General features: G+C 41.3%; 1 protein-coding gene across 1 annotated transcript in view; it reads right to left on the bottom strand.

Moving 5' to 3' along the window:
- Nucleotides 1-615: 615 nt before the first annotated feature.
- The window catches only part of LOC124712515 (ras-related protein Rab-35), a 96854-nt gene continuing 72585 nt past the window's right edge, over nucleotides 616-24884 (bottom strand). Inside the window, exon 6 of the mRNA XM_047242825.1 lies at nucleotides 616-1219. The gene's annotated coding sequence lies outside the window, so the exon portion shown is untranslated. The remainder of the gene's footprint in view (nucleotides 1220-24884) is intronic.

The raw sequence follows: 24884 nt of genomic DNA, 5'->3' as shown, positions 1-24884 counted from the left end.
CATCTGTAACAACGTACTTTCAGATGTGAAAATGAAAGTACTACAACTGCAACTGGGAAACAAATACTGGGACAAAAACACCATATCATTGGAATTTGTGTACCTTGGAAAATTAATTAAAAACCTGCAACTGGAATGTACTTAGAAAATGTAATTAAATATGAAATACGATACGGGTTTCAAGAACATTTAACACTCATTTATAAATGCACTCCCTTCACATAGTATTCATTGACAGCAAGAGGTAAAGAGCAAAGCTGATGATGCTATGAAGTATCTGTTGTTGACAATTATTGGTACCCTGTAACTGCATCCAAATTCCACGAAATAATAGGACAACTTGTTTTAAAATATTTAATTTTGTTTCATGCATCATCAATGAATTACAACATCCACAATACTGTAATGCTTTTGAGAACTTCTGACTTATCTACACAACAAAACAAGGCATATATGCCTTACATCTGTAACAATTCATTCACATTTATAGAATACTAATACAATACAAAATTTATTGCATGAAAAATAAATAAAAATATATTCTTTATTTTTCCTATACATTAGTAAATTATTTGAATACATAGAAATGTATGTAAAAATACCAAAGTGTATAACTAGAAATATAATACAATGATTTCTTGATTTCAAATACATGCAGAAAATTAAGAATGACAACATATTTCATATTTGGCATTATGCAACATCTATAAATGCAGACATGCATACACGAATTTCCTCACTTATATTTAGAAAATACTTTTGTTACAGAACTTCGATGATTTCAGACACTCGAAGCAAATGTACAACATGCACACCATCCATACATGCACGCAGTTTCACTCTAAAGAGTATTCTCTAAACAATGTGTCTTTTCTGCTTATTTTTCACTCCTGTCACTCAATGCTTATCCTGTCAGACATTCTATAAATATTTGTGGGTGAAAAGGACCTACGACTGTTGACCCAATGTAGCGAATCAAAATGACGAAACACCACACACTTCAATCCTTAGCTGCAGCTGAATTCCTCAAGGACATTTTCATCGGTTGGAAAAACTTGATTTGATACGATTTTTATGTAATATGTACACCAAACATCAAATTTAAGGAAAAGAAAGCAGTGCTGACAGAGCAATCTGTTCAATGCTGTTCTGCACACTCTGCAGCACTTCTTGAAACATTCTTGAAGTTTTCTGCTCCACACCAGGAAAAAATGTACACCTGAAATGGAAAAAACATTTATTCACTTAAATACTTTTAAAGATGGCTATCTGAAGAGGAACAGTTTGCTAGTATTTTAGTTTGGAGATTCTTTTTTCACATCCCCCCCCACCAGCCCGGCAAGCAGGCGGGGGGAGGAGGGGGAAAAAAAGGAGGGGGGGGGGGGGGACGGCCAACCAATGTTCTTGGGGCGATGCAAGAAAAGCATTCACAGTCCAAGTTGATCAAGACTTGCTATAATAAAACTTGTTATGCTGAAATAAACGTACTACCCGATCTTGAATCACATGAAATGACTGATTCCCATATTGAAGGCTAAAAACCCAGAAATCCACTACCAAGTAACTACAGAGTGGCACACACAAAACCGGTCTGAACCAGAATGCGCATGCGCGTGAGTAGCATTACTAGCTTTTCGGTTTCTTTGCCACCTTCCAACAGCAATATTGTTTGAGTAGTTCATACGGAAAGTAGTCTATATAAACCGTGTACATCATTGTCATGCCTTACTCCATTGAAGAACGTGTATTCATTGTTGAAGAGTATGTGCGGTCTGAAACCATAAAAGTTGTTTGTGACACCTTTCATGAAATGTTTCCTGAAAGTAATATTCCTGCAAAATCAACGGTTCAGGATCTAGTGAGACAGTGGTGTTCGACAGGCAGTGTTGTTAATTCAAAGAGAAATAAGGCAACGATTGTACGTACACCTGAAGTTGTGGCAAGCGTGATGGCACACATTGAAAGTAGTCCCTACAAGTCAACACGACGATTATCACAGCAATGTGGAATATCTCGCAGGTCACGTCAATGCCTCTTTCATGGCTTGAAAATGAAACCTTACCCTGTGAGTGTTGTTCAGCAAATAAAAGACGCGGACAAGGGTAAGAGTACACATTACTGTAATTGCTTGCTGGTAAATGTTGCTGGGGGACATGTTGATCCAATCCTCCTTTTTTCGATGGATGAAGCTTGGTTTCATCTGTCGGGTTACGTTAATTCACTAAACACAAGACGCTGAGCTACAGAGAATCCCCCATGGCATAATGCAAAAGCCGTTACACAATTTAAAAATTGGTGTATGGTGTGCAGAATGGAAATGGAAGAGGGTGTAGATGAAGATGAAATAGGAGATATGATACTGAGTGAAGAGTTTGACAGGGCACTGAAAGACCTGAGTCGAAACAAGGCCCCCGGAGTAGATAACATTCCATTAGAACTACTAACAGCCTTGAGAGAGCCAGTCCTGACAAAACTCTACCATCTTGTGAGCAAGATGTATGAGACAGGCGAAATACCCTCAGACTTCAAGAAGAATATAGTAATTCCAATCCCAAAGAAAGCAGGTGTTGACAGATGTGAATATTACCGAACTATCAATTTAATAAGTCACAGCTGCAAAGTACTAACACGAATTCTTTACAGACGAATGGAAAAGCTGATGGAAGCCAACCTCGGGGAAGATCAGTTTGGATTCCGTAGAAATGTTGGAACACGTGAGGCAATACTGACCCTATGACTTATCGTAGAAGAAAGGTTAAGGAAACGCAAACCTAAGTTTCTAGCATTTGTAGACTCAGAGAAAGCTTTTGACAATATTGACTGGAATACTCTTTCAAATTCTGAAGTTGGCAGGGGTAAAATACAGGGAGCGAAAGGCTATTTACAATTTGTACAGAAAGCAGATGGCAGTTATAAGAGTCGAGGGACATGAAAGGGAAGCAGTGGTTGGGAAGGGAGTGCGGCAGGGTTGTAGCCTATCCCCGATGTTATTCAATCTGTATACTGAGCAAGCAATAAAGGAAACAAAAGAAAAGTTCGGAGTAGGTATTAAAACCCATGGAGAAGAAATAAAATCTTTGATGTTCGCCGATGACATTGTAATTCTGTCAGAGACAGCAAAGGACGTGGAAGAGCAGTTGAAAGGAATGGACAGTGTCTTGAAAGGAGGATACAAGATGAATATCAACAAAAGCAAAACGAGGATAATGGAATGTAGTCAAATTAAGTCGGGCGATGCTGAGGGAATTACATTAGGAAATGAGACGCTTAAAGTAGTAAAGGAGTTTTGCTATTTGGGGAGCAAAATAACTGATGAAGATCGAAGTAGAAAGGATATAAAATGTAGACTGGCAATGGCAAGGAAAGCATTTCTGAAGAAGAGAAATATGTTAATATCGAGTACAGATTTAAGTGTCGGGAAGTCTTTTCTGAAAATATTTGTATGGAGTGTAGCCATGTATGGAAGTGAAACATGGACAATAAACAGTTTGGAAAAGAAGAGGACAGAAGCTTTCGAAATGTGGTGCTACAGAAGAATTTAACTAATGAGGAGGTATTGAATAGAACTGGGGAGAAGAGAAATTTGTGGCACAACTTGATCAGAAGATGGGATCGGTTGGTAGGACTTTTCTGAGGCATCAAAGGATCAGCAATTTAGTATTGGAGGGCAGCGTGGAGGGTAAAAATCATAGAGGGAGACCAAGAGATGAATACACTAAGCAGATTCAGAAGGATGTAGGTTGCTCTAGGTACTGGGAGATGAAGCTTGCACAGGATGATTGGCATGGAGAGCTGCATCAAACCAGTCTCTGGACTGAAGACCCCAACAACAACATATTGCAATTAAGCATATTATATTATATTTTAGATATTATATGGATGGGAAAATGCTAGTCTGAAAGTGCTATTGGAAAACAAGGAGGGAGAGGAGGAGGAAGCTGAGGATGGGGAGGATCACTAACTGCACAAACCACTATCTGTTGCTGATGGGGGTGAGGAGTCTGATGGTCAAATAGCAGAGAGTGATGTAATATCGATTCAAATGAGGATGCTAGCAATGATGGAATCAACGGACATGATAAAATTTGATGACTTCTACCTCTGAAAGAATGGTGTCACCAAGTGGATGAAGAATCCTCCAGATTCACAGTAGTTAGAATCAGATCTTGGAACATCATTAAAGAAGCTCCTGGACCCATGAGAAATGCAAAGACTCCCAATGAAGCCCTCAGCCTTTTCATTACAACAGGGATTGTCGAGATCATCGTCGACTACACCTACAAGAAGGCAGAGCGTGTACTGAAAACTACAAGATCAAGACAGGTAGTCTGAATGGGAAGACAGACAAACCTGAGGTCATGACTCTCCTCGTGCTTCTCTATCTAATGGGAGGATTCAAAACTGGACAAGTGAACCTGGCAAGCTCCTGGTCCACCAATGGGACCAGTATTGAGATCTTTCCCCCTGATGATGACCATGACTTGAGTCAGATTCCTCCTGCACTGTCTCCGGTTTGACCATCTCAGTACCTGACAGGCTCAGGGTGCACAGTAATAACACTGTCCAATCCGTGAAGTCTTCGACCACTTTAACTAGAACTGCCAGGAGAGTTATATCCTTGATAGCAACGTTACGACTGATGAGAAACTAGAGAGTTTCCATGACCAATGCTCTTTCATTCAACACATCCTGACAAAGCCGGGCAAGTACGGTATCAAGATCTTTGCCACGCGCAACGCCGATGTGTTCTACAACTTCTGCATGGAGGTGTACGTCAGAAAGCAACCTGAAGTAGTTTTGCACTAGATCAACTCCCCATCTGATGCGACTGAATGCCTCATAGCCAGGCTATCTGGATCGGGAAGAAACCTAATGAATGACAACTGGTACACCAACATTCAACCTGGCCACTACGCTTTTATGCAAGCACAAGATGACCCTGGTTGAAATGGTTGGGAAAACAAAAAAGAAATCCCTAAGGCCTTCACTGAAGCCACTGTCCACCCAGTTTGCAGCAGCGGAATTAGAAGAAAATGGGTGCCTACCCTTCCTCGATATCATGATGAAGAAGAAAATGGACGGCACACTAGGACACACTGTCTACCAAACGAAAACACACACACAGACCTGAACCTCAACAGCAACAGCTGCCATCATCCAGCACCATGGAAATCTGTGCTCACTACCCGCTTCTGCAGAGCTCATGGCATATGTGACAAGGACAGTTTATCTACTGAGATTCAAAACCTGAAGAAAACCTTCCAGAAGAATGGCTGCACTGAAACACAGATTAGATGCACCCTCAAGATGAGCAAGGAGGAGGAGGAGGAGGAGGAGGACTTCAGGTAGAAGACAACAACAAGGGCCAGGTGCTGCTTCTATATGCAGGGCCACCCACAGCAAAGATTGCCAAAATACTGGAGAAGAACAAGATGATAACCATCTTCCGTCCTCCAGCAAAAATCAGGAATTGCTGGGCTCAATGAAGGTCAACTTGGATCTAAGAACATTGGGTGTCTACAGTATTTCCTGTGAACGTGGAAAACAATATATCGGACAAGTGCAGCATTGCATCACACAATCTCTGAACACGTGAGAAGCTTTCGCCTCGGACAAAAGGAAATATCTGCGGTAGTGGATCACAGCCTCAGTGTAAAACACAAGTTTCAGTTGGAACAAACTAAGATGCTGTGTAGAGTGAAAGGTTTCTGGGACTATTATTAAAGAGGTGGTGAAGATACGAATCAGTGAAACCTGATCAACTGGGATAGCGGCTTCCAACTCAGCACCGCGCGGAACACAACTTTAACAAGAATATGACGAGAGCGCACCGATCGAGGCAGGTCGGAACCCAGCACTTGCAGTCTCCCTCCCCTACCATATGTAGTGAACTATGTAGTTATAGTAACTTATTATTTTTGCTTATGGTATGTCACTTTTCTACAGATTGTAAGCAACTCATGATTTTTATTTTATTATGTCCTTTCATGAAAAGTTTCTTTACAGTGTTACCTGTCAATATTTAGAGTAGTGTTTCGATTAACTGATCATTTGAAAAGCTGAAGCTCTGAGTACAAGTCTCACTCAATTCCTGATCATTTATCCGGTTCTTAATATAATTTTCTTTGTGGTTTATGAGTTAGCACTTGTGATACTTCCACTTTATATTCAAGTTATGATTTTTTCGTACAAGACTCTGGAATCTGAAATGAACATTATAGCATTTTTTTTTCTGTCTAAAATTATTTGTCATCCAATGAAACTTTGATTTTTTTTGTGTGTAGTAGTTTTGAGAATGTGTATCGAAAGCACCATACCATTTCTACAAAATAACTGCAATTTCTTGTGCTGTATACAATTTACTTGTGTTTTAATATGGTAGATATTTTTCTGATGTTTAATGTTATTTTTGTCTATGTACTGAATTTTCATGTGAGCCCACTGAATCGATGTGTTTTACGTATATGTAAAAGAAGAATTTAAATATGAACAATGTACAAAAAGACAGACTGCTAATTACCATAAAGACGACACATCAAGTTGCAGACAGGCATAATTAAAAGATACTTAAATACACCTTTGGCCACAGCGTTAGTCAGTAAAAAAGAGACTCTCTCTCTCTCTCTCTCCCCCTCTCACACACACACACACACACACACACACACACACACACACACACACACACACGCGCACACACTTGCCTGTAAAGGGAAGCACGTAAACGTATGGAAATAAAGGTGATCTATTTCTCATTTTTAACTACCTAGTCATTTCATCCTTTGTGGAAATAAGGATAAATTGCTGAATAGTGAATGTTTAAAGAGGAATTAGATGCCAATGTTTGTAGAGGTACAGATAGTTATCAAACTCTATTTAAAATTATATATTGCCATGACAATGTACAAACTATTTTCATTGTACTGTGATGGGCTACGTCTCCAAACATACCTTATATTTTGATAGTGCGAATTATATAGCATATTCTTTTTATAAATTCTGCTTTTATTACAACTAAGCAGATTAAGTAGCTTTAAGAGCAAGAATGAGGTTCAATCAACAACCACAAAACTCTAAGCTTGTCTTAAAATAAGAAGGAGTAGTCAAAGTTTTAATCATTGTCCCGAAAAAATAAAGGTATATAATTAATTTTTTGTTGTTTGTATGTGAATGCCTGCAGCCCTGGTACACAGTAGAATCGCCGCCATAACATTCAGAAAATAGTACAGAATAGAAGTTTGTAACGGCACTTCATTTTTTTTAACAACATTTTGTCAAACTGTAATTTGACAGCAGAACCATTATTAGTACCTGTATACAATAACAAATACTCATGCCCCAACAAATGAAAAAAATTGTCTAACAAAAACAAAGGAAGAGGTAGATAAATTTTGGGACCTTCTAGAACAAACTGTGAACAGAGTAAATAAAAAGAATGTAAAAATCTTATTGGGAGATTTCAATGCTCTGTTGGGAAAAGAAAGGAAATATAAAGATATAATTGGAAAATGGAGTCCACATAAATTTACAAACAAAAACGGTCAAAGACTTGTATAACTCTGCAGAGAACACAACCTTATATCTAAATCAACATACTTTAAGAGGAAGCAAAGTAAACTTAAAACAGGGAAACATCCAGACTGGAGGAAGGGGGAGTGGCAGCTAGACCATGTCTGTATGAACAAAAATTTTCATAAGGAGATCCACAATGTTAAAGTACTGAGAGGAGTAGACACAGGCTCAGACCATTATATAGTTAAAATTAAAATCAAATTCACTCCGTTAAAGAAGAGAACCGGAAAAACTAATAAAATAAAATGGAGGTTTGACCCACATCAGCTAATTAAAAATCAGAGAATCTAGCTCCCTTGAACCCCCGAAGGAAACATGCATGGTTGACATCAGAATGTGAAAAATTCCATGAAGATAGACACCAAGCATGGTTAAAGTTTCAAACTGAAGAAAATGGCATCAACCTAATAAATGAAGGAAAAAAATTCACACAAAATATTAGAAGAATCAAGAGAGGATTCCATAAAGATATTATAAACCCTATAGAAGGTAATTATCATAAAACCAACTCCAGGAACTACCATAAAATCTTTGGGAAACAACTACAACAATATGAGGCCCCTACACTAATACTGAAAGATGAAGATGGAAGAATGACACTGTAACAAGGAAAATGCAGAAATCATGGCAAAAGCATTTAACAAACTTCTGAATTGCGAGGAACCCAAAGAACCCTCACAAATCAACATAAATACCCCAATAAAAACAAAACCTAACAAACTAGACCCTCCAACTTTCCAAGAAGTAGAAAAAATTCTTAAAGAACAAAAAAATTATAAGGCATGTGGAGAAGATCAGGTTTTTGTTGAAACGTGGACATATGCAAGTGACACAGTCAAGACCTCCTTACACATGGCTCTAGCAAAAATTTGGGTAACAGAACGATTCCCCGAACATTGGACCACAGCTATCATCCATCCACTACACAAAAAGGGAGATAAGAGCAACCCAGACAACTACAGAGGAATCTCTCTTCTAGATTGCACATACAAAATTCCATTCAAGATCCTATATGGAAGAATCAAGGAGCAATTAGAACAGGAGATAGGGGAATATCAGGGAGGTTTCAGACCATGGAGAAGCTGTGCAGAGCAGATAATTAGTTTAAAATTGGTTATGGCATACATAGTCTGGCAATAACATTTGTAGATTTTAAGAAGGCATATGACTGTCTCCACAGACTTTCCGTATCAAAAATTTTAAGAAATCTAGGACTCCATCCAAAACTAACTAAAATAACACAACTGACTCTAACAAACACCAAATCAAAAGTGAAGTTTATAGGAGAAATTTCGGAACCATTCGTCATAAAAACAGGCTTAAGACAAGGTGACTGCCTATCACCATTACTGTTCAACGCTGCACTGGAATACATAATGAGAGAATGGTCCAAGGACAACCCAAAGATGATAAGAATTGGAAGTGCAAAAGATGATATTAGCTTAAACTGCTTGGGGTTTGCTGATGATCTTGCTCTCCTAGCCAACACTGTTCAAGAAGCCAGGCAACAAGTGAAATCACTACAAGAAATACAGAGAAAGTAGGCCTTAGAATATCATTTGGGGTGGGGTGGGGAAGCACAGAGATTATGCTAACTGATCCACCACTTGCAAACAAAATTACAACAGGAGAACAGGAAATCAAAATTGTTGATAAATTTAAATATTAAGGTGAAATAATAACATACAATCTAAATGAGAAGCCATCATGGCAGAATAGGATAAAAAACTGAACTACGCAAATTACATTACCAAAACTACATACAACAACAAAAGCCTATCTATAGATGCAAAATTAAAACACTATAAAACAGTTACACAACCAGAAATAACGTATGCAGCTGAAACTATCTTCAAAACAACTAATACAGCAGAAATTGACAGAATACTAAAAATAGAAAGAAGAATAATTAGGACATGTATAAATAAAGAGCATAAAATAAATGGACATTGGAGAATAGCATCAAATGAAACAGTATATAAGAAAATAGAACAAGTCATGAGCACGATCAGGAAAAAACGCATCACATTCTTTGGACATCTGATGAGAACTCCAGAAAACAGAATTAGTAAAAAATTGTGGAATAGCAAGAGCGACATTAAACGGATCACAGAAATTAAGGAAGATATAAAAGAACTCCAAATTACAGTAGATGACCTAAAAAAACAAGACAGAGAAAACGAGAATACTGCAAGCCAACAAACCAGACTACAAATGAAAATCATTAAAAGGAGTACAGGAAGAATTGTCTCAGATGAAGAAACAAAGAAAATATCTGAAAGAATGAAGAAATATTGGGCAGACAGAAGAGCAAAACACATTTCATATAAGAATAGACTCTAATAATTATATTACCTAAATATCATATTAAGTTATTGTTGAGCCAAATTGTATCCCTGTGCAACAACTTGTTTACAACTTTGTATTTTTGACTAGAGTGGTCCAATGAAGGCCATATAATAAATAATAATAATAATTATTATTATTATTATCATTACCTGCTTCTCAATGCAAATCAAATCAAACACTATTAATCCATAACCAAATCTTTCTGGATGCAAGAGCTGAATTAAAAGTAATGAATTTTGATCAACAAAATAGTGAATAAATTTTGTCTATATTCATCATCTAGCAGAAGAAACATATTTGGTATTCATATATGTTTGAAATCCCTGAATTATCATACATGTTACTGTGGTTTGTAGCAAATTTTTAAACACTTGCAGAGAAAAGCAGATTGGCACAGCAAATAAAGTGCTGGTAACAGAAGGTGGTGGGGACTGCGCACTAACATAAATGGAAATGCGATGTCTCATTTCCAATTTTATTTGTACTTTTTTTTTCTTCCAAGCAACAATTTTGAAGTTAGGCCGCACTATAATAAAAACTTATTGAATAAAAGTTCACGGATTAATAAAACAACAATAGCCATAATCATCAAACCAGACCCGTTAACAGAAAAGGAAAAATGAGCCAACAATATACAGTACATGGATTATTATCTCAGTAAATGTTATGCATGCTGTAAAAACATTGTGTCAATTGTAAAGCATTAGTGCTCTCAGAAGTAATAATCTAGGTACAGAAGGAAAGAGAGACCTAACACACACACACACACACACACACACACACTCTGTCTGACACATTTAAGAGAATGAAGACGTCATTAATACAGGGAGTACTTTCAGCTCGATCTCAATTTACTCTTATGCCTGGCCACTGACACCCAGACAAGGGGAATGTCTGAGTTATTCTAAGAAGTGGAGACAAACGAAAGAATAGAACATCAAGTGAGAGCTTCTACGATCATCATTTTAGAGTTACTCTAGGAGTAATTCGGAATCTGTGGCTGCATTGGTGAACCAAAACATTAAGACCACCTGCTTAATAGTGTGCTGGTCCACCTTTGGAACACATCACAGGAGCAGTTCTGCATTGCATGGATTCATTAAGTTCTTGGTAGGTTTCCGGACATATGTGCACCAAATGTCTACACACTCACACAATTCATATAAATTATGTGCTGTGGGTTTGTGGGTACAGATCTGGAGCTCAATAATGTCCCAGATGCGTTCAGGTTCAGGTAAAGCAAATCTGTTTGCCAATACATCAACACGAGTTCACTAATATGCTCCTCAAACCACTGTACTACAATTGTGGCAATGTGACACAGACACTTGTCCTACTGTAAGACATCACCACTGTGAGAAATACATTGCGCATAAAGGCATGTAGGTGGTCCACAATAATGTTCATCTGGTCTACATTTGTCATACTGCCTTTGCTTCCTGCCAGAGGTCTCATGGAAGCCCAGGTGGACTGTCCCTACAGCATAATACTGCTCCCACCTGTCTGCATATATGGTTTGCAGGACATTTTGAGCAGTTATTTGTCTGGAAGACAGTATATTCGGATGCAACCACTGACTTGTTCTAATGAGAAATGTGATTCATCTAAACAGATGACATGTTTACATTGATCCAAGGTCCACACTCTGATTCCATGCCCAATGCAATCTTGATGATCCCGTTGTGTCAACATGGGAACACATACGGGTTGGCTGCTGTGGAACCTTCCAGTCAATAATGTGCACTGAAATGTGTTGTTAAAAGCACTTGTGCCTGCACCAACACTGTATCTTGTCATCAGATCTGCCACAGATAGTGCTTTACATAGTTAGCAAGCCTCTGACCACCACATTTTGTATTCAGGCATGGATGTCAAACATCTTGTCACCTGCTTGTAGCTTCACCATCTTTATGTTCATTCCCAGTCACCGGGCCATAACAATTTGCCCTTTGTCTATGTCACCTGTCAATGAATTTCTCAATTTGCACTTGAATCATTGCTAGGATTCCAATTTGTCCTTGTTCCACTTACATACTTCCTTCACCATGTAAAATGCCCTCACCACCATCATGGGGCATTCAGTCTAGTGGTGAACAGGGTCAATAATTTCACTCTGCAGTACACTGGTTAAGGTCATTTATTTAAGTTTACTCCAGCCACAGACCACTGTGTTGTTCATCACTGTGTGTCAACTGCTGCATGGATGACTAATGAGATGGACCATGCCCCTGCAGAATTATCATTTCACTATTACATACAGATGACAGAAGAGAGCATCACAGCTGATGTCCCACCATGACAACTTGAGGCAATAGGAAACAAAGACAGAAGGTTACAAAATTATGAGACACATTTTGAGGTAGTGGTATTTATAAATTGTGGTCAGCACAGTAAACTAGAGAGCAATCAACAATATATTGGTAATAGCAGGATCGAGATTCTAAGCTGGACAAGTTCAAACAAATGCATTTGTCTGAAATGTTTCCCCAGAATCCTCAGGTATATCCAGGTGTTTTTCGGTGACCTTGGTTCAATAGAAAAAATTGGAAGACTTGTGTGCTACAGCAAACAACACATTATACTGTTGGCTGACAAACAATAAAGACCTTTTGGGTCAGAAAAATATTTAGTGGGCCTTTCTAAATTTCCGACATAAAACCTGATCACTGGTAAGCTGCTGCAGAGACTTGGTCCATGACATTTACGAAAGTGAATAATAAAGCTGGACACCCCTTGGAATTATATGTCCCATCAGCTGTGCAATCTGGCAACATTGTTCAAAGAACAAATGATTTCTTTATCTTGAGCTTTTACAGCGCTGTATCTGCTCGTGGTCTAGTGGTAAATATAGCAGAATATACACACAAAGTAATGACTGAGTCTACTCATTCCTTGATTTCTTTAATCGCTTTTCGGCTGTCAGTGAAAGGTATCTGCATGAACAAATGATAATTTGGTTCAGTTTCTAACCCATACATAAAAGGAACACTTTCCATGAAAGACCTTGCAGATGTTTTAAGTTAAGAACCGTTCGCACTCCAGAGCTTCCTTGCTCTACAGCAGCCGCTAGCCATTAGCCTTTTGATGTCAGATCCCATTCAACAAGGTAAAAGTGACGTGGCGCACCTTGGGTGCTTTTCTGCTCTCTTACTGATATGCATAAAATAGTTTCTTATGGTAAACTGAATATATGGGCAAAATACATCACCTGAACTGAGTGAACACTGTGCAGATACAAATCTTGCATACATTACTATGAGTGTTATTATCTTATTTGAAGTTCTAGTATTTATCTTGCAATTACAAAATGGATTTTGAATACCTGCATCTTATGAATGTTGCTTGATCACTGGGGCATTGTATGCCAAGTACTCTAATCTTCCTGCATGACCGTCACAGATTTTGCTGAAACTGTGTCAACATTCACACATATTTCTGAAGAATACTGGAAAAGTTTTACTTTCACCTATACAATACTTCTGGAGACAGCCACTCGTTTGAACCCATAGCACAACTAATCAAAAGTGGCTGAAACGACAGTGCCCAATACAAAACCTAGCTAAAATAATCCCCTAGCGGAGAGACTCCAAGAAGTCAGTTAAGCCGCTGGGAGACGTTTAATTCTCCAGAGCTTGTTCCCATGAAGGGAAGACCAGCTGTGATACCCGAGTGACACCACCTTATGACAGATGGCAACAGGGAGATCATAGGAAGGAACGGAAGAACTAGGGGGCCGAGGTAGGATGACTACAGCTTTGGCAGTAGCCTCGTTTCCCATCAGAACAACGTGACCGCGATCCCACAAACATCAGAGTGGCTCCTTCAAGAGTGACCAAGTGGAAGCTTTCTTGGGCCCATTGCAGTAAAGGATGGAATGTGTACAGCACCAATGCTCGTAGGGCACTGAGGGAATCAGAGCAGGTGACACAACTGAAAAGCCTGTGTCACCAAAAAGCCTGTGTCACCAGATGTACTGCGTGGCCTGATAAAGGGCAAAGAGCTCTGCTGTAAATATTGAGCAGTGTACCAAAAATCGCCTGTACCAATGATGAACAAACACCCATCACCAGGGCCAGACTGAGAGACATCATTGTACACAAAGGTAATATGCTAAGTTCCGTGCAAAGGTTGAGAAACTTATCACGATAGACCATATCTGGAGTAATTTCTTTCAAAAGCGAATGAAGTCCAAGGTGAACACGGCTCGCCTCACAAAACCAAGGTGGTGAAGTGTTCACACCTATCAGGAAAGTGGCAGGTCGCTTGAAGTTACGTTGCTGGAGCAATAACCGAAAGCAAACTGCAGGATGTAACAGAGGAGAGGGACACACCCTACACTGGTGGTCAAAGGAGTCTTCAAAGAAAGAGGTATAGGACAGTTGGCCGGGCATGGCAGACAAATGGCGTGCATAACTGCTGAGAAGAACATCAATCAGTATTACAGCAAGAGTTTGGCAGCTTCTGCATGGAGCTATCAACTGAGCTAGTGTAAAAAGGCGCCAGAATCCAAATGGATTTACAATGGTGCATTGTATTTAGACAGCGAAAGATGGACACATGAGCAGATGCATAAACAAAACACCCCTAGTCTAGTTTTGAATAGACTTACTTACAGTACCACTTAGGACACGTAGGAACTAGGTGCAGCTGGTGGCCAAATAAGACACATGGGAGGACCAAGAGAGTTCCCTATGAAGCATGAGCCCCAGTAATGTCATAGTTTCATCAAACCAAGGAGCAGTAGGCTCAAGATTTAAAGGCACTGGAAGAAACCAATTGCACCATCAGAAATTAAATTAATAAAAGCGAAAGCCATTGTCGATGCATCATGAGTAAAGACAATTGAGACATCACTGACAATGTCACTCAAGGAGACAAGTCGATGGAGAACTGCAATAGATCGCAAAATTGTCAACGAAAAGGGAGCCGGAGATGCCCGGTGGAGAGAGAGGCAATAATAGGGCTAATGGCTATAGCAAAGAGGACGACACTCAGGACGGAGCCCTGAGGCACCCCATTTCTTGGATAAAGGTGTCCGACAAGGGAAAACCCACACATACCTTTAAAACCCTGTCTTTTAAAAATTCCTGTAGGAAATGGGCAGGCGGCCTTGGAAGCCCCACAAGTAGAGAGTATGGAGAATATGTCTTCCAGCAGGTGTTGTTATGCTTTTTCCAAATAAAAAATGACATCCACAGTCTGGTATTTCTGCAGAATACTATTCACGACATGGGTTAACAAAGCGACGAGATGGTCAACTGCAGAATGGCACTCTAAATCAACATTGTGCAGTGATGATAAAATCGCGAGACTCTAGCCACCATACCCGCCGGGCATGAATCGTACATTCCATCAACTTGCAAACATGAGTGATAAGAGAAATGAAGCAGTAGCTAGATGGAAGGGTTTGTCTTCATCGGGCTTAGGTATGGATATGACAGTGGATTCATACCAACATCTAAGAAACGTGCCATCTGCCCAGATGTGACTACGTATGAAGGAGAAAGTGCTTGCCCGCGAGAGACAGGTGCTACAACATCTGAAAGTTAACATTGCCTGGGATGACAAAGTGAGTTCATGACCTAGCTCCCTCATAGTCAAGGTGGCATTGTAGCATTCATCATTCTGAGAGGAGAAGGGTATCATCCGAGCCTCTCCCATCAGCCTCCTCCACTTGCTTCCGATGGGGGAAGGCAGGGTGATAGTGGGTGGCGCTCAAAATCTCTTCCAAATAGCAGCCTAAAGTGTTGGAGATAGCAATGGGGTTGGCAATGACATCATCTGCTATGGTCAGGCCAGAAAATGATGACTGGGGCTTGGTCCCAGAGAGCCGAGGAGACAGGCCCACACAACAGAAAAGGGAGAGGAACAGCTATAAGAACTACTAAATGAAATCCAGCTAGCTTTTTGCTATACCATAGAATGCAACAACACTGCACACTCAACTGTTTGTAACAAATACAATTTAACATCGTAGGATGATGGTTAAAAATATGGAGAGCATGTCTCCATGAGCAAGTTGCATCGCGGCACACCTTAGTCCACCTGGGTACTGAGACATAGTGCACTAAAGAAGTGCGAAGAATGAAACATTCGGCGGTGGTAAGGATACCGTTTGGAATGTATTCTATCTGGTCATTACAAGTGGGGAGATAATGTTCATCGAAGGTCACCAGGGAGGAGTAAAGCCGCCAGTCAACCTTACAAAGCTGCCAACTGGGTTTACACGTAGGTGGGATAGGAGACAGCAAAGAGTCAGCACACGAGAAATGATCGCTTGAGTACATGTCATAGAGAATGGACCACTCAAGACGACAGGTAAGGTGGATAGTGCAAAACAAGAGGTCCAAATGGGAATATACAGGCTGTTACAAAAAGGTACGGCCAAACTTGAAGCATTCCTCACACACAAATAAAGAAAAGATGTTATGTGGACATGTGTCCGGAAACGCTTAATTTCCATGTTAAAGCTCATTTTAGTTTCGTCAGTATGTACTGTACTTCCTCTATTCACTGCCATGATTTCATACGGGATACTCTACCTGTGCTGCTAGAACATGTGCCTTTACAAGTACGACACAACATGTGGCTCATGCACGATGGAGCTCCTGCACATTTCAGTCTAAGTGTTAGTACGCTTCTCAACAACAGATTCGGTGACCGATGGATTGGTAGAGGCGGACCAATTCCATGGCCTCCACGCTCTCCTGACCTCAACTCTCTTGACTTTCATTTATGGGGGCATTTGAAAGCTCTTGTCTACGCAACCCCGGTACCAAATGTAGAGACTCTTCATGCTCGTATTGTGGACGGCTGTGATACAATACGCCATTCTCCAGGGCTGCATCAGCGCATCAGGGATTCCATGCGACGGAGGGTGGATGCATGTATCCTCTCTAACGGACGACATTTTGAACATTTCCTGTAACAAAGTGTTTGAAGTCACGCTGGTACGTTCTGTTGCTATGTGTTTCCATTTCATGATTAATGTGATTTGAAGAGAATAAAATGAGCTCTAACATGGAAAGTAAGTGTTTCCGGACACATGTCCACAGAACATATTTTCTTTCTTTGTGTGTGAGGAATGTTTCCTGAAAGTTTGGCCATACCTTTTTGTAACACCCTGTATGTACACGGAGTCTGAAAGGAACAAGGGTGCTGCAGTGTTTAGGCAGATGTGGTTTAGTTAATTGGGATGTTCATCCAAGAGGGCATTTCTTGGGCAAGTTCTGGAAGAGCCCCAAAGGGGATAGTGTGCATTAAAGTTACCGAGCAACAGAAACGGGTGAGGGAGTTGACCAATAAGCTGGAGGAAGTGTGCCCTGCTGACACCGAGCAACGGAGGGATGTAGACATTACATAGAGGAAAGGTGAAGCAAGGAAGGGAAATGCGGACTGCAACATCTTGCAGCTGGGTGTTCGGTGAGATGGTTTGACTATGAAATCATCCCAGATGAGCAGCATGATTCCCACATGAGATGGACAGTGCTGTCCTTAAGGTGAAGGTCAAATCGGACTGGAAAGAAATGCAAGAGGTCAAAGTGGTCACGAGGATGCACTTTCATTTCCTGGAGGCAGGAAACAAGTGGACATTGTGATGCCAGATACACCCATAATTCCTCCTTGTTGGATCTAATGCCATGAATGTGTCATTAGAAGAGAGAGATGACAGCAGGGGGGGAAAAAAAAGAAAGAATGGCTTTCACCTCGGCAGCTGCCGAGTGCCACCCTTCTAAGACTCACTGCTACAGAGCGCAGAGACTGGAGGGAACTGCACAATGATACCTACAGACGCATTGGCAGTCTCTCTGGGTTAGCCTGCGGATTCCAGGGCAGAAACACGATTGGCGGTGTGCATCCGCAAAATGGAGGTTGGCAAGATGAGGGTATCATGCGGCAGCACCACTGAAGAGGATCTCAACGTCAATGAAGGAGAAGACCATTTGTCTTTGATTTCTTAGAGCCTTTGCAATTGGCTGATTGCTCAGAAGTTTCCTGGCTGGAGGGACGTAAGAAGTCTTTGTGGGAATATTTCTTCTGTCCTTTTTGGCTGCCAGAGATGAAGACTTGGTGGCTTGTTGCACAGCTGGAGGAGGAGGAGGAAGAGGAGGAGGAAGAAACTGGGTGATCTTTTAGCTGCAGTGCTGAATTTGAGGTTGCAAGGCTGCATGCCTATGTCCTCCATGGAGCGGGGCGTCGCAAGAATGGTACGGCAAGTGCCAGGTGATAAAATGCAGGGCTTTCGACTAGCCAACAACTTGTGAGCGACAGGGTACGGCACTTTTTCCTTCACCCGGGTCTCCCGGACGGCCCACTCATCGAGATGCAAAAGACATTCCTGGTATGAGGCTGCATGGTCACCATTGCAAGCAGGGAGAGGGAGGCGGAATATCGCCCTCATGAGCATCCCTACTGCAAGCAACACATCTGGCACTGTTTCAACAGGAGATTCGTGTGTGGTTGTAAAGCTGACACTGACAGCAGCGCATAGGGTTTGAAATGAATGATCGGAACATGAAGAATTAATATCCTGCTTTTATCTTTGAGGGAAGCACTACTCTATTAAACATGACAAAAAGAGTGTGTGTAAGCACTAATGTTGCAGTAATCTTTTTTATTACCCGGTGGACTGCACTGACGCCCTGAACAGGGATGTAAGTTTGGATTTCTCCATCAGTCAGACCATTAAGCAGCCTAGTGTAAGTAACACCACTCACAGAATTCACCCTTCAATGGACCTTGACACGAGCAGGATAGCTGTGGAGGAGCGAAGTTGGAAGCAGTTGTTGGGCTTCGAGAATCGCAATTGGTCTCCTAAAGCAAAATGCCATTACATATACAAGAGCAGGATTTCTCAGGACCTGCAGCTGTGTCAACAACTTTCTCAATAATAAATGGATCAACCGTGGCAAAGGATTGAAACCAAGGGGCAGCTGGGAGATTCTTGCACTCTTTAGCCTCATTCCATTTACATTTAGAAGACATAGACTGAGACGATGATTGGTTCACTGCAAGAAAATCCCTCATGTTTTCCAGCATCTCTGATTGTGCACACCTTTTAACTGCACCCCTTCCCCTCCCCCTCTCACAGTGGGACCCATCTGCCTTAGGTAATTGTTCACACCTCTGGCCATACCTCCTGAACTCCTGACAGAAGGACCAAGAGGCAATTTGGGAAGGTAACAGGTAAGGCAATCACCCCACCCTGGGTCTGGCTTGTACTGTGGGATACACATGAATCCTACCTGTCGACCGGGGGCTGGGAATTATGCATTAGCCAGTCACCTGTTGCGCGTCACACGTGTGGGCCGGCATTCAGTAGCGCACAGGGAGGAAGAAGAAACAGAAAAGAACCTCAAATGCAGAAGTGGAGGCAGGGTAGATGGAGAATGAAGAAAGAAAGAAAACAGTGGAAGAACTGTTTTGATGTTTGGCTACTGAAACTTCAGGACACATTCACAAAAATATCCCAGAGGATAGACATGCAGCATGGGAAGGGAAAAGGTGCTGCAAAGGCCAGGGCCCATTGTAGCCCAGCACAAGTTAACAAAAGAGTGGTGAGCTCTTGGGGTGGAGGATTCTGTAGTTATCATAGCAGAAAAACTGGCTGAAATGTATCATGATGGGTTGTGGCAAAAGACACTTATCATATTATCAGCTACCCCTCCCCAAATTATTCTGACTACCTCGAATCTCGTCATCAGGACTTTCAATATTACCTTCCCTAGAGAGTACCAAACAATTGTAGAGCGCAATGAATGATGTCAGATTTACACTGTGGACCAGCGGCATATGGACGTATTTTAAATGCACCTCTGTCTTTTAATTATTTTTAGGTTATTATATGCTCACATTGGGAAACCAAGTCTAGTTTTTCAGGTGGTTTAGAACATGGTCTTCCTGATAAAACTGTTTTAAAAGTTTTTACAAAAGACACTTTTTTTGTAAAAGTAGGCAAAAAGTAGCCATTTTTGCAAGAACGTCAATTTGTAAACTACTGGAAAGCAGTAGAAAAATGAAATTTTATATTCTAAAACCTTGTATTAGTAATTTATGCAAAGTTTCAGGTTTATCCTGTAATGACCTATGGAGATACAGAAAGCTACATTTCACATTTTTTCCTAGAGACTATTTTTTCTGCCTACTTTAGCTTCAAATTATCCATACGAAAATTGAAAAAGAAATATTTTTTCATTATTTCGTTTAACAGGATGCAAGAAGATTGAACAAGGTGGCCTAGCTTTGTCTCTTTCAAGAAAATACTGCAGGATATATCGTGTCTCAAAGCTGCCAAAAACTCAGGAGGTAGACTTTTTATAGTTGCGCTATGGGATCAAATGAATGACTATATGCTTGAAAGTATTATATTGGAAAAACATGTGACTGTTCCATAATGGTCACATGGGAACTTTATCTAAAATTAGTCCACTTGGCACAGAATGGCCCCGTTAAAAAGTTTAGTCACAAGTCGAAAACATCTAACATTCACGACAATTGTCTGTTCTGGGTTTAATAGGATGTAGGATGGTTAAAGTAGTACAGGCAGCTCTGAACATTTGAGTGTGTGTGTGGGGGACGACGACAATTTATCATTTAACTTTTAGCTGACTCCTGCACTCAATAGGAAGGTTCTGAAGTCAGGTGTAGGGGTACTGCATGCTACACTTCAAAGGGGAGTTACTATTACTGTATTTTTGTTTGAACATCATCAGTTTGCTCAATGCAATATTGTTATTGGTGAAATTTATGATACCTTTATATTAACTTCTTACGAAGAAATTAATGGCTGAAAGGCATACATTTTACGTAGTTTCTCCCATGGATGCACTGTTAACATTATGAGTAGATACTACATCCTTTAATCACTATAAACGTGGAACTTTTTTTTCTTTGTTATGAACTCTGTCTTTGATACTATCCCTAAAACAGAGGAACACAGCATTGCTAGCAGAATGCTTACATCCACAGGGAGACTTCCTGAGCCATGAATACTAATAATTGCTCTACAGTGTGGGAATAGCATGAACACCCTTGCCCTCAATACACAACACAGGTCCAGTATATGCCAATTAATCACAGGAAAATGCCCTATGCTTGCACCTTTCTGCTAGTGAATTTTTTTTTTTTTTTCTTTTTGCTGCCGATTATCAACTTCTTGTGGATGCTACGGACAAGTCCTCAAGTCTATCGCACCATCATCATGCCTACTCCCTGCCCCCACACCAACTATGAATGTCTCAAATTATGGCACTAGGCACAGATTTATGCTCAATTTACCTGGGTTTTGTTGTCAGGTTATCTGAGTAGGTGTTCCACTGTTGCTCTGAAGATGAATACTGAAGGTAGCTACAAATATCTGAGGTTTTCATTCTTCAGGCACCACTATTCAAAAAGCAGTGAAAATAAATGACAGGATAGCCCCTATGAATTAGTAAAGAACAATATAGTAATCATTAGCGAAGTTTGGGGAACCATCAGTCATATGATAATTTAAAAAAGTTTCTCTTTTGACACACACAGCACTTAAGTACAATCTCCAGGATACTTAAGATTTTGTCCTTAAATTTGTCATGATACTTTTCAATTACATTACAGAGAGGAGGAAATACATTTGACTTTAAACATACTTTTCCAGTGAGATCTGATTCTACTGCTACAGGTGTACTAGCACGTAGCTAATGATGCCATGAAAAAGTAAATATCCTTTCATTGCTGCACTACTGACCAAGGCAGACTTCCCAGAAAGTAAAAGACGAGAGAAACTGTCATTTAGTCATAAAATAGTTTTCTTGTGTCAAAAAATTAAATTTTCAAACTCACTGCCACTTAATATGCAAAAATTGTTCAGAATATTTCATCAAAATTACAAGTAAATATCTAGTGAACTTAGCAGGATAATTCAGCTACAGTCCTAACTCTCAAGCTGTCAATCACTTTCCAGATGGCACTATTTAGATATATATCTTTTTGAGACAATATAAGTGAGTTGCAAAACATCTGTCTTGGCTTCTTGTGTAACAGAACTTGAATGGTATCCTTTCTTTGTTTTGTGATGGCCAATCAATGCCAAATGCATGTGAATCAAAGTGCAGCACACATTTATTCAAACACATTCCTGGAAATTGAAATAAGAACACCGTGAATTCATTGTCCCAGGAAGGGGAAACTTTATTGACACATTCCTGGGGTCAGATACATCACATGATCACACTGACAGAACCACAGGCACATAGACACAGGCAACAGAGCATGCACAATGTCGGCACTAGTACAGTGTATATCCACCTTTCGCAGCAATGCAGGCTGCTATTCTCCCATGGAGACGATCATAGAGATGCTGGATGTAGTCCTGTGGAACGGCTTGCCATGCCATTTCCACCTGGCGCATCAGTTGGACCAGCGTTCGTGCTGGACGTGCAGACCGCGTGAGACGACGCTTCATCCAGTCCCAAACATGCTCAATGGGGGACAGATCCGGAGATCTTGCTGGCCAGGGTAGTTGACTTACACCTTCTAGAGCACGTTGGGTGGCACGGGATACATGCGGACGTGCATTGTCCTGTTGGAACAGCAAGTTCCCTTGCCGGTCTAGGAATGGTAGAACGATGGGTTTGATGACGGTTTGGATGTACCGTGCACTATTCAGTGTCCCCTCGACGATCACCAGTGGTGTACGGTCAGTGTAGGAGATCGCTCCCCACACCATGATGCTGGGTGTTGGCCCTGTGTGCCTCGGTCGTATGCAGTCCTGATTGTGGCACTCACCTGCACAGCGCCAAACACGCATACGACCATCATTGGCACCAAGGCAGAAGCAACTCTCATCGCTGAAGATGACACGTCTCCATTCGTCCCTCCATTCACGCCTGTCGCGACACCACTGGAGGCGGGCTGCATGATGCTGGGGCGTGAGCGGAAGACGGCCTAACGGTGTGCGGGACCTTAGCCCAGCTTCATGGAGACGGTTGCGAATGGTCCTCGCCGATACCCCAGGAGCAACAGTGTCCCTAATTTGCTGGGAAGTGGTGGTGCGGTCCCCTACGGCACTGCGTAGGATCCTACGGTCTTGGCGTGCATCCGTGCGCCGCTGCGGTCCGGTCCCAGGTCGACGGGCACGTGCACCTTCCGCCGACCACTGGCGACAACATCGATGTACTGTGAAGACCTCACGCCCCACGTGTTGAGCAATTCGGCGGTACGTCCACCCGGCCTCCCGCATGCCCACTATACGCCCTCGCTCAAAGTCCGTCAACTGCACATACGGTTCACGTCCACGCTGTCGCGGCATGCTACCAGTGTTAAAGACTGCGATGGAGCTCCGTATGCCACGGCAAACTGGCTGACACTGACGGCGGCGATGCACAAATGCTGCGCAGCTAGCGCCATTCGACGGCCAACACCGCGGTTCCTGGTGTGTCCGCTGTGCCGTGCGTGTGATCATTGCTTGTACAGCCCTCTCGCAGTGTCCGGAGCAAGTATGGTGGGTCTGACACACCGGTGTCAATGTGTTCTTTTTTCCATTTCCAGGAGTGTAATTAATTGCCAGTATATTTCAGAACAGTGGAAGCAGGAATGCAGCAACCTAATCATTTAACTAACTGTAACATATAGAGCTTACATAGTGACTGGCATTTCAGTTGTACAGTGGATGGGAATATTTATTATGCAACTTTTAAAGAATTAATGTAATTACAACAATTAACTCTTCTCATTTTTGAATCATTAGCAGGTCACGAATTGAACACTATTTTTGTTAAGTTAGCTTGTTCTAACCAATCCCAAATAAAAGAGACTTAGTTTTCATATCAATCTTGACGTGTATTTTCGAACATGGACTTGGACATGTTTGTATGGGCGCACAACTGCAAGGTCTTGAGTGCCCGTGCGAAAACAGATCGAGGCAAGTATCAGAAAATAGACAAAACAGAAGATAAAACTGCACGTAAAACATGGGTAACAAAAGTTGAAAAACTATGTGCGTACATGCACACAACCACTGAACAAAGTATTGCATCAGTATTAAAAAAATTTAACAACAGAGGAAGAAAGTAGTATAAGTAGCTAAGACAATATAGCAGATGGATGTGGCTGGCTGACCACAAAAAAAAAAAAAAAAAAAAAAAAAAAAAAAAAGAAGAGAGAGAGAGAGAGAGGCCAGTGACTCTGCAACACACTAAAATCTCCAGCCCAAGAGTTTAGGCCAGAGTCCAGACACATCACGAAATTTTAAAACAGTCACACTTGTCTCATCATCAGCTAAAATAAACGGCAGATAGAGATGTGCATGCCACAAGCATCACAAAATGGGGCATCCTCTTGCTGTAGTAAAATGCTGTGTGTGAAAGGGCAGTGCCCAGTTCTAAGGTGCGCGAGGGTCACTTCATCCCACCTGAGTAATTGGCAGGAGGAACGCTACGGCTGGGTTGTAGATTTCACCAACTGCAGCTTATTGGCCATTGCCGCCAGCCATTCCTCATCCCACAACTGCATGCACTTCCTGTGTAGTGCAGAAACAACAACCTGCAAGGGAATAGAACACTATGCCACAGGCACAGGCCTCCTTTGCAACCCAATTGGCCGGTTCATTTCCCCATATCCCTACATGGCCTAGCACCCAGCAGAATAATGCCTGTTTGCCCTACTGTTGGAGCATATATCAGTCAGACCAACTCCTCAGCGGGGTACAGATTCTTCAACGATTATAAGGCACTAAGGGAATCTGAGCAAATGAGAAACAGTTTACCCCCAAATATAACGCATCTGCTCCAGTGCCTTCAGGATCACATAGAGCTCCGCTGAGAAAACGGTATACTCATCAGGAAAGCGAATCCTGGTGACATGCTCGGGGAACATGACAGAGCAGCCAAGGGAATTCCCTTGTTTGGAGCCATCAGTGTACACTACTGTGAAACTGTGATGCATATCTAAAATGTTAAAAAACAGATATTGCAATGTAAAATCTGATG

This window comes from Schistocerca piceifrons, chromosome 8, assembly GCF_021461385.2.
Source record: "Schistocerca piceifrons isolate TAMUIC-IGC-003096 chromosome 8, iqSchPice1.1, whole genome shotgun sequence".
In the NCBI taxonomy this organism is placed as follows: Eukaryota; Metazoa; Arthropoda; class Insecta; order Orthoptera; family Acrididae; genus Schistocerca; species Schistocerca piceifrons.
The sequence above is the reverse complement of the archived record's forward strand: the minus strand, read 5'-3'. Positions and strand labels throughout refer to the sequence as shown.